Genomic DNA, 13,095 nt, shown 5'->3' on the forward strand with positions numbered 1-13,095 from the left:
TCTAACATAAACTGTAAAAAAAGAGTCGAAAAGCAAAATTAAACAAATCAAAATGGAAAATATATTAATCTGATGGAATGGAATTTTCAATCTAATATACTACGCCGAGTTAAACCTTATCTGTGAAATAAACATATCACATGTTTTTATATAATATTTTTATAAAATTTGAATACGAATTTGTTATTTTTAGTAAATTAGGTTTTAAAAAATGTAGTCACTACATCGATTTTATTGTACTTTGAAATCTTAAAATCTTCATTTTCTCACTCAAATTTTTAAAATTGACAAATGAATTGTTTTAAACATTATCATCAAGTTTATTTCTATGCCTTATAAACTATAATTTCGTTATACGAGAGAAAAAGAGATAAAAATAAGGTGAAAAATAAAAATAAAAACTACTTAATATTGTGGTTTTTCTTTCGGTCGCGGTGGTTGGCTTTGATTATAAATAATTGAAAGCTGCTATGTGTAATTACTAACTAATGATTGATTACCAATTAATGATAATAACCTTTGAAAAGTAGTCACTTATTTGAAATTTGCAAAGTTGAAAACGAAAGAGAATTTATAAATTTGTCAATATATAGTGACATTTGAACTTCATTCCCGTTTTCATATTTACTTCACAAGGTAGATTTTTTTTTTTCTTTTCTCAAAGGTGGGTAGAAAGTCAACGTGTTTACCACCTTAATTTAAACAAAATATACACATATTAATGTCATTATATCATAAAGATGTTTTTTAAAGTAAATTTTATCCATGGGAATAATTAACGCATATGTGGTCCATTCTTTAAACCATTATCAACATAGTTGTATGAAAATTTTGGTATCACCTTTTCTAGAGAGAGTTCTATAAATTTCACATATCATTTGTCTTTTTGGGTTATAGAAAATGTTCTCTTCTACGTCAATATGCTCTACACTCTTAAAGTTTTAAAGTTTTAGAGTATGAGAATTTGAAACTTATAAGCACATTGAAAAGAGGTTTGCGACATGGACGTTTATTCCTGTTTCCTATTTCAAGTTTACCTTTCATCTTATTTTGGACCGGTTCATATATTTTTGAGATTTTGTATTTTTAATTCAAATAAAATTAATAATATTTTCCCTTTCATATAATTCTTTGATGAATTATCATGGAAAATGAATTTTTTTATACGTTTTGATTAGAAAACTAAACCAACGTGCGTACGTTGAGGTTGAAGAGATCGGACATGAGTTATGGTTATTATTTCACTAATTACTAGGTAAGAATGAACAAAATTAATCAAATTACACTAAGTGAAATAAATACATCATATTATACTAAAAATATTAAATATTTATTGTGAAAATTGAACTGAACCATTTTATAATACATTTTAAAAAATTAAATCTTTAAAGTTCCAACAGTTCATTAACTTATAACCGTTTTGTTGATGAGATGCATAATAGTACAAAGACATGTAGGTTAAAAGTTGAAAATTGTCGACTGAGTCAAGGTCGTGACAAATCAACCCTGACTGAAGGTTTAGATAAATCAGACTAAGCTGAAGGTTAAAACGGGTCAGATCGAGCCACAATCAAAATTTAGTTGAATTCAGCCGCAATCAAAATTTGGTTGAATTTAGTCGAAATTGACCAAGTCGACCCTAACTAGAATTTGCCTGAATTCGACCAGGTAGGCTACGACTAGAATTTGTTCAAATTTGGACGAGTCGATCCTAACTGAATTCAGTCGAGTTTGCCATAAACAAAATTTAGTCAAGTTAGACTCAATCGGCCAAGACCAAAATTTGGTTTTATTATGTCGAGTCCGTCCTGATCGAATTCATTTGAGTTTGCTCCAACCAAAATTTAACCAAGTCAACCAAAATCGAAAGAATTTGACTGAATCGGCCTGACCAAAATTCAACTGAATTTGACCCAACCAGCCTTAGCGAAAATTCGGCCAAATTCAGTCAAGTCAACTGAATTTGACCATTAGGTGTTAATTTTTCTCTTTTTTTCAAGGTTTTGAAAAAATTCAATATAATTTGTGGAACTAAATAAAAATAGTTTGATAGTATAAAAAATAGTTCGGTTCAATTCTTCTGAATTTCAATTAAATACAGTTCAGAGACAAACTATTTTTTAATTTACAATACTTTTTAATAATTTAATTTAATACAATTTATTTTGTTCATCCCTATTGCTAGGTCATTCAATTAAAAATATATCAGACAAAGCACGGGTTCTTGTGAACCGCTCTAATGAGCCTTACCAATAAATGGTAGGAAAAATTGTTACATCAGCTTTAACCACACCATTAAGCTTTCATAAATGCATTGCATGAACCTTTATTAAAAATCGTATGTTTTATATACATGTAAATATTTAATATGAATCAATTATGACATGACAATTAAGAAGTGAGTATTGTCTGAATTATATGTGGGTTGGATGAGTTTTTGTGATGTTTAAGATGACTAAATTTTGAAATACTAAGGTTTAAATCCCTTCAATTAATCTAAAATACTCTCCATACAGCTTCTTCTAATGTTATGTCCATATTAATGTCATTTGCTACATCTCGTGACAATGTTTTGGTTTGACAGTATTGCACGGCTAACATGTTTTTCCCTTTTTCTTTTTAATTTCTTTGGCATGCCTACACATGTTCTATATATGGAGAGAGTGTTTATAGAGAATTTGTTTTGGGCCAGAGTTGTTGCCGATTAATTGGGCTAATTTTTGGTCCATAACAAGGATCATATGTCTCTCTCTTGTAAAGCGGTAGAACGAAAGTTTCAATTCTTTAAATTCTAAACTTATCTTCTATTCCTCGATTCACAAATGTAATTAAAAACTAGACACATGTCCAATAAAGAAAGAGTGACTTTGTTACATATAAAAATCAACTGATATTAAAAATTAAAGGATTGAATCCATATATTTTTAAGTATAGAGACCTAGGATCAAATTTTAGAAAAGTAACTAAAACTAAAATCATGTTATAGTTTATGAAGAAAAACATAATAAACCCTTGTATAACTTTTCCATCAATTTAGATAGAAAATTTTCCCTAAATAACATAAAAAAAATCCTAGTCAATATTACCGAAAGTTTTCCCCATCAATATTTAAAAAAAAATCAAACAATCTATTAATAAAAAAGTAAAAAATAACAAAGTGTCATTAATGAAAAAATACAATTAAAGAATAATAAAAAAATATGAACAGAAGAAATATAATACACATTCACTAAAAAATTATATTAACGACATTAATTAAAAAATTGACAAAATCAAGCAATAAAAAATAGTAGTTTATACTACTACTAATAATAATAATAATAATCTCAACAATACAAATATAAATATAACTTTTATTAAAAGTAAAAAAAGTGAGAAATAATCCCAATTTTCATTCTCTAAAACATAACTAAGTTTATAATGGTTAAAAAATCAACTAAAATTAATTAAAATTAACAAATTAAAAATACATACTAATAACTTTATCTAGATTACTAATAAAAACTTAGTTATTATCATATGAAAAATAAATATAATCAATTTTAATATAAAAGAAGTACAGTCAATTGTAATATAGAGAAACCTTTGCAAATATTTAACAATAAACAACATTAAGATTATCTCACACAAACTTCAATCAAGTTAACAAAAGCGCAATATCAATAATGTAAGAATATAATAAATAATGTTTTAGAATTGATAATGTTTATAGAACAAGACTCAATTATTTTAATAATAAAATTTTAAAATATAATAGAGTTTTATAAATAAGTTTTATTATTTTATATCGTTTCATCTATCTAAACTTCTTTTCTTTTTAAAGATTTTTATCTTTTTTTAAACTTTCTAACCATTTATTCATCTATTTGAAGATTGGAAATCGACAAAGTAATCATTGAGGCGAAACTTAATTTTATTCGTTTAGTCTACGCAAAAGAGTAAGTTAGCTTTCTTTTTTTTTTCTTTTCTTAGTTTGTGACAATCTTTTGTGTATGTGGATTGTTTTCGTATGCATGTGGTGTCTGAATCTTCTCTAAGAGTGTCTTGATGACGTGTCACGATCGTATTGTTGTTCATAGGTAGATAGAGCCTCCTATGCATTTGGAGGTATTCTTAGGTTTATCAAGTTGTTTGATCATCTATTAGGTAAGGAAGCTAATTGCATTAATTTTAAAAAATGAACAACTTATAATACTTGATTGTATGGTTGTATGATAATTGATTTGTGCAATTGAGTTCTTTGATGAAATACGGTCTGTTGAATGAGTTACAGGTTTTGAATCGTCTTTGGTGATTACATGCTAAAATTTTGATATGTTGTATGGCTAAGATTGTCTTTGAGGTTAATCGAGTCATTGAATTATGTATAATCTAATTGTTGGTTGTTTTGACATTTATGGTTAGTATTAGACTAATTTTGCAAGACTGAAATGACATAAATCTATAAAATTCTATTCTGCAGCATTATGCAAACTCGCTAAGCGAGCATATACTCGTTAGGTGAAGTCAAAGCCAAAGAGCTATTGACTTGGTAGTCCCTATGAGAGAATAATCTCGTTGGGCGAGCCCAAACTCAAAGAGTACACTGACTTGACAGTTGTGGATGAGAATATACTTGTTGGACAACTTTTAAAAAAATTTAAGTTTGTAAGTTTCAGTGATATTCTCATTGAGAGAGCCATCTGGTCGTTGGGTGAGTGTGTTGTTAGACACTACTCGTTAAGCAAGCAGATCTGGTGAATGAACAAGTGTGTTGTTAGACACTACTCGTTGAACAAGCAAATTTGGTGACTGAGCGAAAATATCATAATTTTAACTAAATTTTCATATATCTCTTAGGATGTGTTTAATGTGTGTGATTATGTGAATGTTAAAATAATGGTGGGTTTCTAATATGATCTGTGAATGACTGGTACTAATCCAAGGAAGATTGGTGGTTGTTAAAGTAATGTGTGTATTGATATATGGATTTCATATTGGAAGTTTTCCTTACACTCTAATAATCATTCAATCTCAAGTAGAGAAGAGTGGGCTATCTGGTGAGAGTAGCAAAAGGTCGTAGTCTAAAAGTTTTACCTTAGCCAAAGATGATTGATGGACAGACCTTGTGTATGATAGCTTAGATGAACGAGTTGTTCCACCATTACAAGTGCATAACTTGTAGAGTCTGATATCAATACATGTATAGTCAAGTCTAGCATGAACAATTGCATGCTTTAGGATTTGTTGATATAAATGTTATTTGTGTTAATATATCTATAAATGTTGTATGGTTACTTTTTTTCTACATTAGTTTACCCTTTCTTATTTGTTTATTTTTCTATTTGTTTTTCTTATTTGCAATGATCACTGTGAGGAGATAAAGATGTTCTAGTTAATCTAATCCAAAATGAAGGAGATGTAGCAGCATAGTTAGGACACACTAATACAAAAATAACGTATAACGTCACACGTTCAATGTCGAATCACTAAATAGTCAACGTTAAAAATGACTGGTGGTAGTTTATAATTGTAATTCGACGTAAAAGGATATAAATCGTCGAATGTCCCAACATTAGACGCTAAAAGGTTAGTCAATTCAATAAAAAATTTGAGCGGGAGATTGAAAATTCATTCAATTTATCTTGTCGCGTGAGACCCTCTTCTCTTCTTAAACTTTTCTCGAACGAAGTTTGATGACCATCACATGTAATCATTCTTTCATTTGATACAAATGCATGTCAATTAACTACTTTATGTATGATTTTCGTTTGTTTTGACCGATTATTTTCGTGTTCTTGTACTTCATAGACGCATTCTGCTTTCTCTCTCACGGGTGACGACACTTTATTCCGATGAACCCATCTTTTGAAGGTTAGTTTTCATTTTCGTTTTGAAGAACTTGTTTGTTATTTTTTTTTAACTTGTTTATGGTTGTCGTTTAGTTGAACTTGTTTGTCGTTGTTGTTTGGTTGAGCTTGTTTGTTGTTGTTTGATTGAACTTGTTTCTTGTTGGTTATTGGTGTTTGTTGTTGATCAAAGTTCATGCTTTATAAAATACCAAAAACTGAAATTTGTTGTTTTTCTGTTTTTCAGATCTTATTAAAAAATATCACAATTAATTAAAAAAATTGATTAACGTCGAATGTTGAAAAAATCAACGTTAAGTTAACGTCGTATATTGACAAAATTCGATGTTAATTTAACGTCGAATTTTAATTCGACGTCAATTTAACATTTCATGATATGACGTCGTTCGCGAATTCGCCGTTAAAAACTCAAAATATTCCACGTTGTACGTGATTTTTCGTACTAGTGACATGTTATGTTGTGTATAATCTTTAAAAAAAAAATTGTGTTAATGTGTATATATAACTTTTTATATTTAGTACATGTTTTATGGATTAATATAATATAGTAGTTATATGTTTGTCTTATTTACTTGTTGATTATCACTTATATATAACTTTTATTTTATAATTTTACACTATTAAATGGATGTTATAAATCATATATCATGATATGCTAACTAAAATTGAACTATAAAAACAATTCAAGAAAAAAAAGAATATATGTATAAAAAGATTTTCAAATTATTATTACATTTTAATTAAATTTTAAAATTCTTTAATTTCAACCATTCTATTTATTCTCGTAAAATTATAAAATTTGAATCTCTTTTATTATTTCTTATCCAAACAACATACTTTATAAAAAAAAAGTATTTTAAATTTTTTTATAAAAAATACTTGTTTTCATTCACAATTTATTTGACAAATTGTAAGAAAATGGCAATTCTTAGATTTTAAATTAGTGGAAAAAACTTACAAACTAGTGTTGTATCTTAAAAATATTTATATTTATATATAAAAATACATTACACTTTAATTTCATAAATAAATTTATGTATGAAAAGTTTTAGTTATACATTGGATTGTATTAGAATTTAAAAATTCAATTCATTCAAATTAATAGTATTTTATATTCATTTGTTTAATAATTTTGTTTTTCCGACCAATTTTTACAATATATATTAGAGTTTACCATTTTATGAATATCCTTAGACATTATTTTGTGTGTATTCATTCTCCTATCTGAGTGTCATGCAATGTCATGCAGAGCAAACAGAAATAAACATTTGTATGAGTTGAAAAAAAGCTCCATCTCAAAAAAAAAAAAAAAAAAAAATCTTAAGAGCAAAAGAAAATGCATCACAATCAAACTAAAGTCAGAAATAAAAAACAAGATTTCCTTATATTTAATATTTTATTTGAATTTAATATTTCTCACCTCCAATCCTATCCTATTCCAAGCCGTCTAAAATCCTGAAGCAGACATTACCATGTTTCTGGAAGAGGGCAGCATGTCAGATAGTAGACAAATTCTTCTATTCCTTTCATTAAAGAGAATGAGAGATGGAGAGGAGTAAACATTTACATCATATACTCATATTATGCCTACGGGTGAACAAATTGAATTGAAGTTAATTTGTTTAAATTTGAACTAAAAATTAATTTGTTTAAATTAAATTAAAAAATAGTTTAGACAAATTAAATTAAAAATAAGGGTTAAATATATTTTTAGTCCTTATACTTTGGGGTCATTTTTTTAGTCCCTCTTTCAAAGTAAGGTACAAGTTAGTCCTTCAATTTTAGAAAACTCTGGTTTTAGTTCTTTTTACCAAATTGTTTTAACTTTAAGTTAAAACAATTTGGTAAAAAGAACTAAAATCAGAATTTTCTAAAGTTGAAGGACTAAATTGTACATTACTTTGAAAGAGGAACTAAAACCAAAATGACCCAAAATATAAGGACTAAAAACATATTTAACCCTAAAAATAATTCATTAAAATTAAACTGAATTATTTTATTTTAATAAATTGTATTTAAATGGATGTTAGCTATACTAATTTTGATTTGAATTATATTAATATTAAATTGAATTATACTAAATTATCAATTTTAGTAATTTCAAATTAAATTACACTAATTTTAAATTAAACTGAAAAGCTTGGACCAAATTCTTCCTATTTATAGTTATTATAACAACAAAGAAAAAATTTTCTTTTAATCAAATTATTTGTTTCTGTCACAATGATAAAAATTATGGCATAATAATAAAGATTTTAGCCTAACTAAATTTTATAAATTATTCGTTCCTACATTGCATTTCCAAACATATATTTTAAGTTGAAAGCTCCTTAGGTAAAGCCTTACAGTTTAGAAATAAAAAAATGAAATAAAAAAAGATTAATTAATTGATAATATATATATATATATATATATATATATATATATATATATAATAATAATAATAATAATAATAATAATAATAAATGATAATATTTTTATTCGTGATTGTTAAAATTGTGTGATCTTTTGAAGCCTTCGGATTTATAATGATTGATGTAAGTTTGTTGTTATATTCTGTAATTTGACATCCACCACTTTTATCTTGGCTTGTGGATTTTCACTCATTCTATTTTATACTAATTACTTAATCAGTATCACCATTTTTATCTTGCCTTGTGGATTTTCACTCATTCTATTTTATACTAATTACTTAATCAATATCAATGCAATACATTTGTCATTGTTCTTGTATCTTACAAAATCATAATAGATCATATTAATGCTTGAATAGAATGAAAACCCAAAGAGTTGTTGCAACATGAAGTTATAGGATTCAAGATGAACTCATAATAAAAAAAAAGTTCTAACAGTAATCACCATACACTGGAAACCATAAATGAACAAAGAGTCAAATTTTACTTTCAATCATATTGATGATAAAAGTCTAAGAAAAGAAGTTAAAATTCTTCTTCAATGAATTCCAGAAGAAGTTTAGCCTTTATCATTTCACACTATGCAAATCTGCAAGTTCATTTCCATTTACTTGTAACAAGAGAAGACACACATTTGTAAAACAGAAAAAACTCCAATATGGAATAAGAAAATAAATAGGAAACCAAAGTGGGATGCAGAGATAACAGGAGTAGTCACAGTTCACAGTGAGAATATCCTTAGCAGAGCATCATGGGTCATGTCAATGTATTTTATTTTTATGCAATTTAGAACAGAATCGATTAACAACAAACTTTACCTTTCCTTCTTATGAAGTTCATTTGAGAAGCTAAACTTTGCACAAACAAACCTTGCTGTTTTAACCAATACAGTAATGATTTTCAAAGTGAACAGGTAGCATATTCTCAATCCTCTTCTAACGGCACACCATCATTAACTTGATCATTTCAAGGCCAAATTTTTTATCTTGCATATCTAGCAAAACCAAAAGTATCTTTGAACTTCAAACTTGCCTCTAAACATTAAATAAGTTGAATTCCACTTGGTTTCAACCTCAGGACATATCATATCTTTATAAGAAATTCTTTCTCACTCAACACCACGATAACATTCTTCTTTTGAGATACTCGACCCCAACATCATTTGGTATAACATTATCCATAATGATATTAAGGACTCGCTTCAACTCTCAATTATTCAAACAAACCTCAAAATGTTTAACAATAAGCTTCCCTGAATGTCCGTTGTTTGAGAAAAATTCAAACTTTTCTTGTGAAGTTTCCAATCATTATCAATAAAGTAAACGGTTAAACACATGTAGTTTAAGTTTTGGATTGAAGTACACAGGTTTGTAGTTAAGCAAACCCTCTCGTACTCCTTTGATTGAAAAAATTCGAACTTTGTTTTTTCCTCTCCATAGAGTTCCAAGATTTCACGCCTCAACATAGTACGGGATGAAACTTCAAATTGTGGTTGCAAGGATCATACAAAGTCACGAAAATCCTCACTTTCCACAAATTGAAAAGGAAACTCGGACTTCACAAACATTTTCACCAACTTCATTCGAGATGCATTTCGATCAAATTTAGAATAATTGGTGAAGGGTCAACACTAACTTCTGTAGTTGACAATGAAATTTTTTGCCTTCTAAATGCTTCTCTATTAGGATTTTCTTTGCATCTCATCAAATGATTCCTCATCTCACTTGTTCCAACCAAATATTTAATCAAATCACCACAACAATTCTATTTAGCCTTCTTCTCAGAATAAGACTTTTGTTTAGTAAAATGTCCCCACACATATGACTGACCTTTCCTATTCTCAGTTGACAATGTCGCGATACAATGAGGTAAAGGATCAATTCCAGAAGTCTCTAGTGTGAGAGTTTCTATGATTTCTAGCAATGTAAAATCCATCTGATAATAGAAATTAAATCTTGTTATACTTAGAAACAAGGTTGTCAAACTCGAGAGTTTACGTAAACTCGTGAGAGTCTAGTAAACTCGTAAGAGTTTACTTTGCATGAAAAAAAATATAAATAACATCCTAATTCAAATAAGATCACAAAAATATAAATTGAAATGCATAAGTTCATAGAAATATTGTTCCTAAAAATATAATGTAAAACATAAATTGAAATGTCAAATTCTGTATGCCTAATCCTCTAATCCTCTAATAATGACATCATCATCTCCATCATCATCCTCATCTAACTCTTCCTCTGATGAATGTTGTGCATCCTCATTGTTCCCAAATATTATGTTATCAAGATCAAGAGCATCTAGAACAGGATCTGTTGTTGGTCCATCTAAGTGAACATTTTCACCATCATTTTCACCTTCAACTTGATCAATCTCAACAACATCATCTACCTCTTCAGCTATCCATTCATCATCTGATCCAATGTCATCAAATGGAAGAGCTATAGTTTTTCGAATTTGTCTACTTTTCAGCTTGGAGTTATACATCACATAAACTAAATCATTCATCTTTTTTTTATGCAAACAATTCCTTCTCTTTGTATGAACCTAAAATGAAATATAATATTTTTAGTGAAGATATAACATAATAAAGGAATTTATAAATTAAAAATAATTTAAATTACCATTTCAAATGAGCTCCAATTACGCTCACATCTACAAGTCAAGCTTAGAATTCGAATAGCAAATCTCTTCAACTCCGAAGTTCCATCACCAAACATGTCCCACCATTCCCCAGGATTTAACTCTTTCCTACACTCCTTTGCATCTTCCATTCCAAAAAGTCCTCTAGCATTATGGAATTCAACAATTTGTAAATTAATTTTTCTTCTTTTTGCCATATCTAGTATCAATCTTCTCATGCAAAAATACAATTCTTCTTTCACCTCTCCACCATCATCAGATCTAAAGTTAGGTTCATAGTGGAAATGGGGGTTCAGAAAATCAGCTGCATGTAAAGGCCTATGAAGTTGATTATCCCATCGAGCATCAATTATTCTCCAAACCTCTTCATAACTGCATCAATTATGCTATATCAAAAATAATTTCACACATAAGTAATTAAACATTGAATAAGTAAAAGTTTGAAAATTTACCTCTTTTTAATATTGTTAAAGTTAGACTTAATCTTCTCTTTTGCACAATCCATCTCTTCATAAATGAAACCCATTGCTTGCGGGTTTTACATCTGAGTCTACTAATCTTAAGACCACCATAAGAGGGGCAGCGGTTTTCAGGCATGTGGAGACATTCTTCCCGAACCGGCTATCTAAGGCCATATATTCTACTTCTCTGCCCTCTTGTGAAGTTCCAAACTTGCTTGTCTTCCACTCTTCAGAGCTAAACATGGTCAACAATGATGCCTTCAATTCATGAAGACAAGCAAGAGTTAAATAAGCTGTGGCAAATCTAGTCACACTCGGTCTTATCAAGTCTCTACCTTTAGTGAACTTTTTCAACAAGGAAATCAACATCGATCTTCCGTAAATGTAAGTGGTAATCTTTCTTCCTTTCTTTGTCAATTCATGGACCTTTAATTTTTTTTTCAAAATCTTCAAATATCAAATCAATGCAATGTGCTGCGCATGGAGTCCAATACAATCTTTTCCTCTTTTGCATCAACAATTCTCCAGCTGCCTTGAAATTTGCAGCATTATCAATAACAAGTTGAACAACATTTTCTTCTCCAACAAACTCAACAACATCATCTAACATTTTGAAAACTTTATCAGCTGTTTTTGATATGTCTGAAGTGTCAAGTGAATAAAGAAAAACCGTCCCTTTAGGACTATTCACCGAGAAGTTGCAAATAGAACGTCGTTTTCTATCTGTCCAACCATCAGACATAATTGTACATCCAGTTCTCTTCCACTCCTCCTTATAATCCTCAAGCATTTCATTTGTTTTATTCACAGCTTGTTTCAACAACTTTTCTCTAATGTCATGATAAGATGGTGGTTTGTATCCAACTCCATACTTACCAATCATTTCACACATCTTTGCAAATTCTGGATTTTTAATTACATTAAAAGGAATGGCACTGGTGTAAAAGAATTCAGTCACTTGAGCATCAACTTCTTCTTTGTATCCTTTTTTCATCATTTGATTTATAGTTGCTTGGACTCCCCCTTTGTTAGTAGTAGCAACTTTTTGTTTTCCTTTAAAACCAAATACCTTGTGTCCTTCTTCAAGACTTTCATTTTCTTCCTCGTCTTCACCGATATTTATCTTTCTTTTCTTTGATGATGCATTCTTAGCTTCTGCAACTATTTTTATCATCAATTTTTTTATTTCATCCGAAACAGAAGCACAAGGCTCAGAATCCTCCCTTGTTCCAGCAAGATGGTGTTTAAATCTAAATATACCTCCACTCACAATCTTTGAACAATAGTTACTCTTCACTTTTCTTTCATTACCGTTAATATCAAACCCATGTTTCCATCCAATATCAGATCGATTTCCTGGAACATTTTTACTTTTACTCTTAGTGCATGAAGAAGTTAGTGCATTAATTTCCGTTGAATTTGATGTATTTCTAAACATGATGCTCTAAACCTTAAAAAATCAATAAAAAAAACTCATTTAATATTAAATATTTTTTTACATATTAAAATAATAAAAAAAACATTGTAATATACAAAGTAATTTTTATTATAAAATCAAAACTTTATTTATATAATAAAATACATAATAATAAAAGCATACAATTATGATTACAATTTTCATTATAAAATCAAGACATATTTTATATAATATTAATAAAAATATATTATAATAAAAATAAACAAATATATCACGTAACCTTTCATCTCTTTAATCAACATTTTTATTAT

The 13,095-nt window shown here is 28.4% G+C and overlaps 1 protein-coding gene across 10 annotated transcripts in view; it reads right to left on the reverse strand.

Moving 5' to 3' along the window:
• Nucleotides 1-8,632: 8,632 nt before the first annotated feature.
• Nucleotides 8,633-13,095, reverse strand: part of LOC106762142 (pentatricopeptide repeat-containing protein At5g46680) — a 12,419-nt gene continuing 7,956 nt past the window's right edge. For 6 of the 10 annotated variants that reach the window (XM_022780641.1, XM_022780640.1, XM_014645879.2 and 3 more), the window contains 3 exons: nucleotides 11,359-12,723; nucleotides 10,888-11,278; nucleotides 10,203-10,810 (listed from right to left, as the gene is read on the reverse strand). The gene's annotated coding sequence lies outside the window, so the exon portion shown is untranslated. Of the gene's footprint in view, nucleotides 8,853-10,202; nucleotides 10,811-10,887; nucleotides 11,279-11,358; nucleotides 12,724-13,095 lie in introns of those variants that run through there. The other 4 variants (XM_022780632.1, XM_022780633.1, XM_022780635.1 and 1 more) reach the window with 4 other exon arrangements.

The sequence above is a fragment of the Vigna radiata genome, chromosome 5 (assembly GCF_000741045.1).
Source record: "Vigna radiata var. radiata cultivar VC1973A chromosome 5, Vradiata_ver6, whole genome shotgun sequence".
Classification (NCBI taxonomy): domain Eukaryota; kingdom Viridiplantae; phylum Streptophyta; class Magnoliopsida; order Fabales; family Fabaceae; genus Vigna; species Vigna radiata.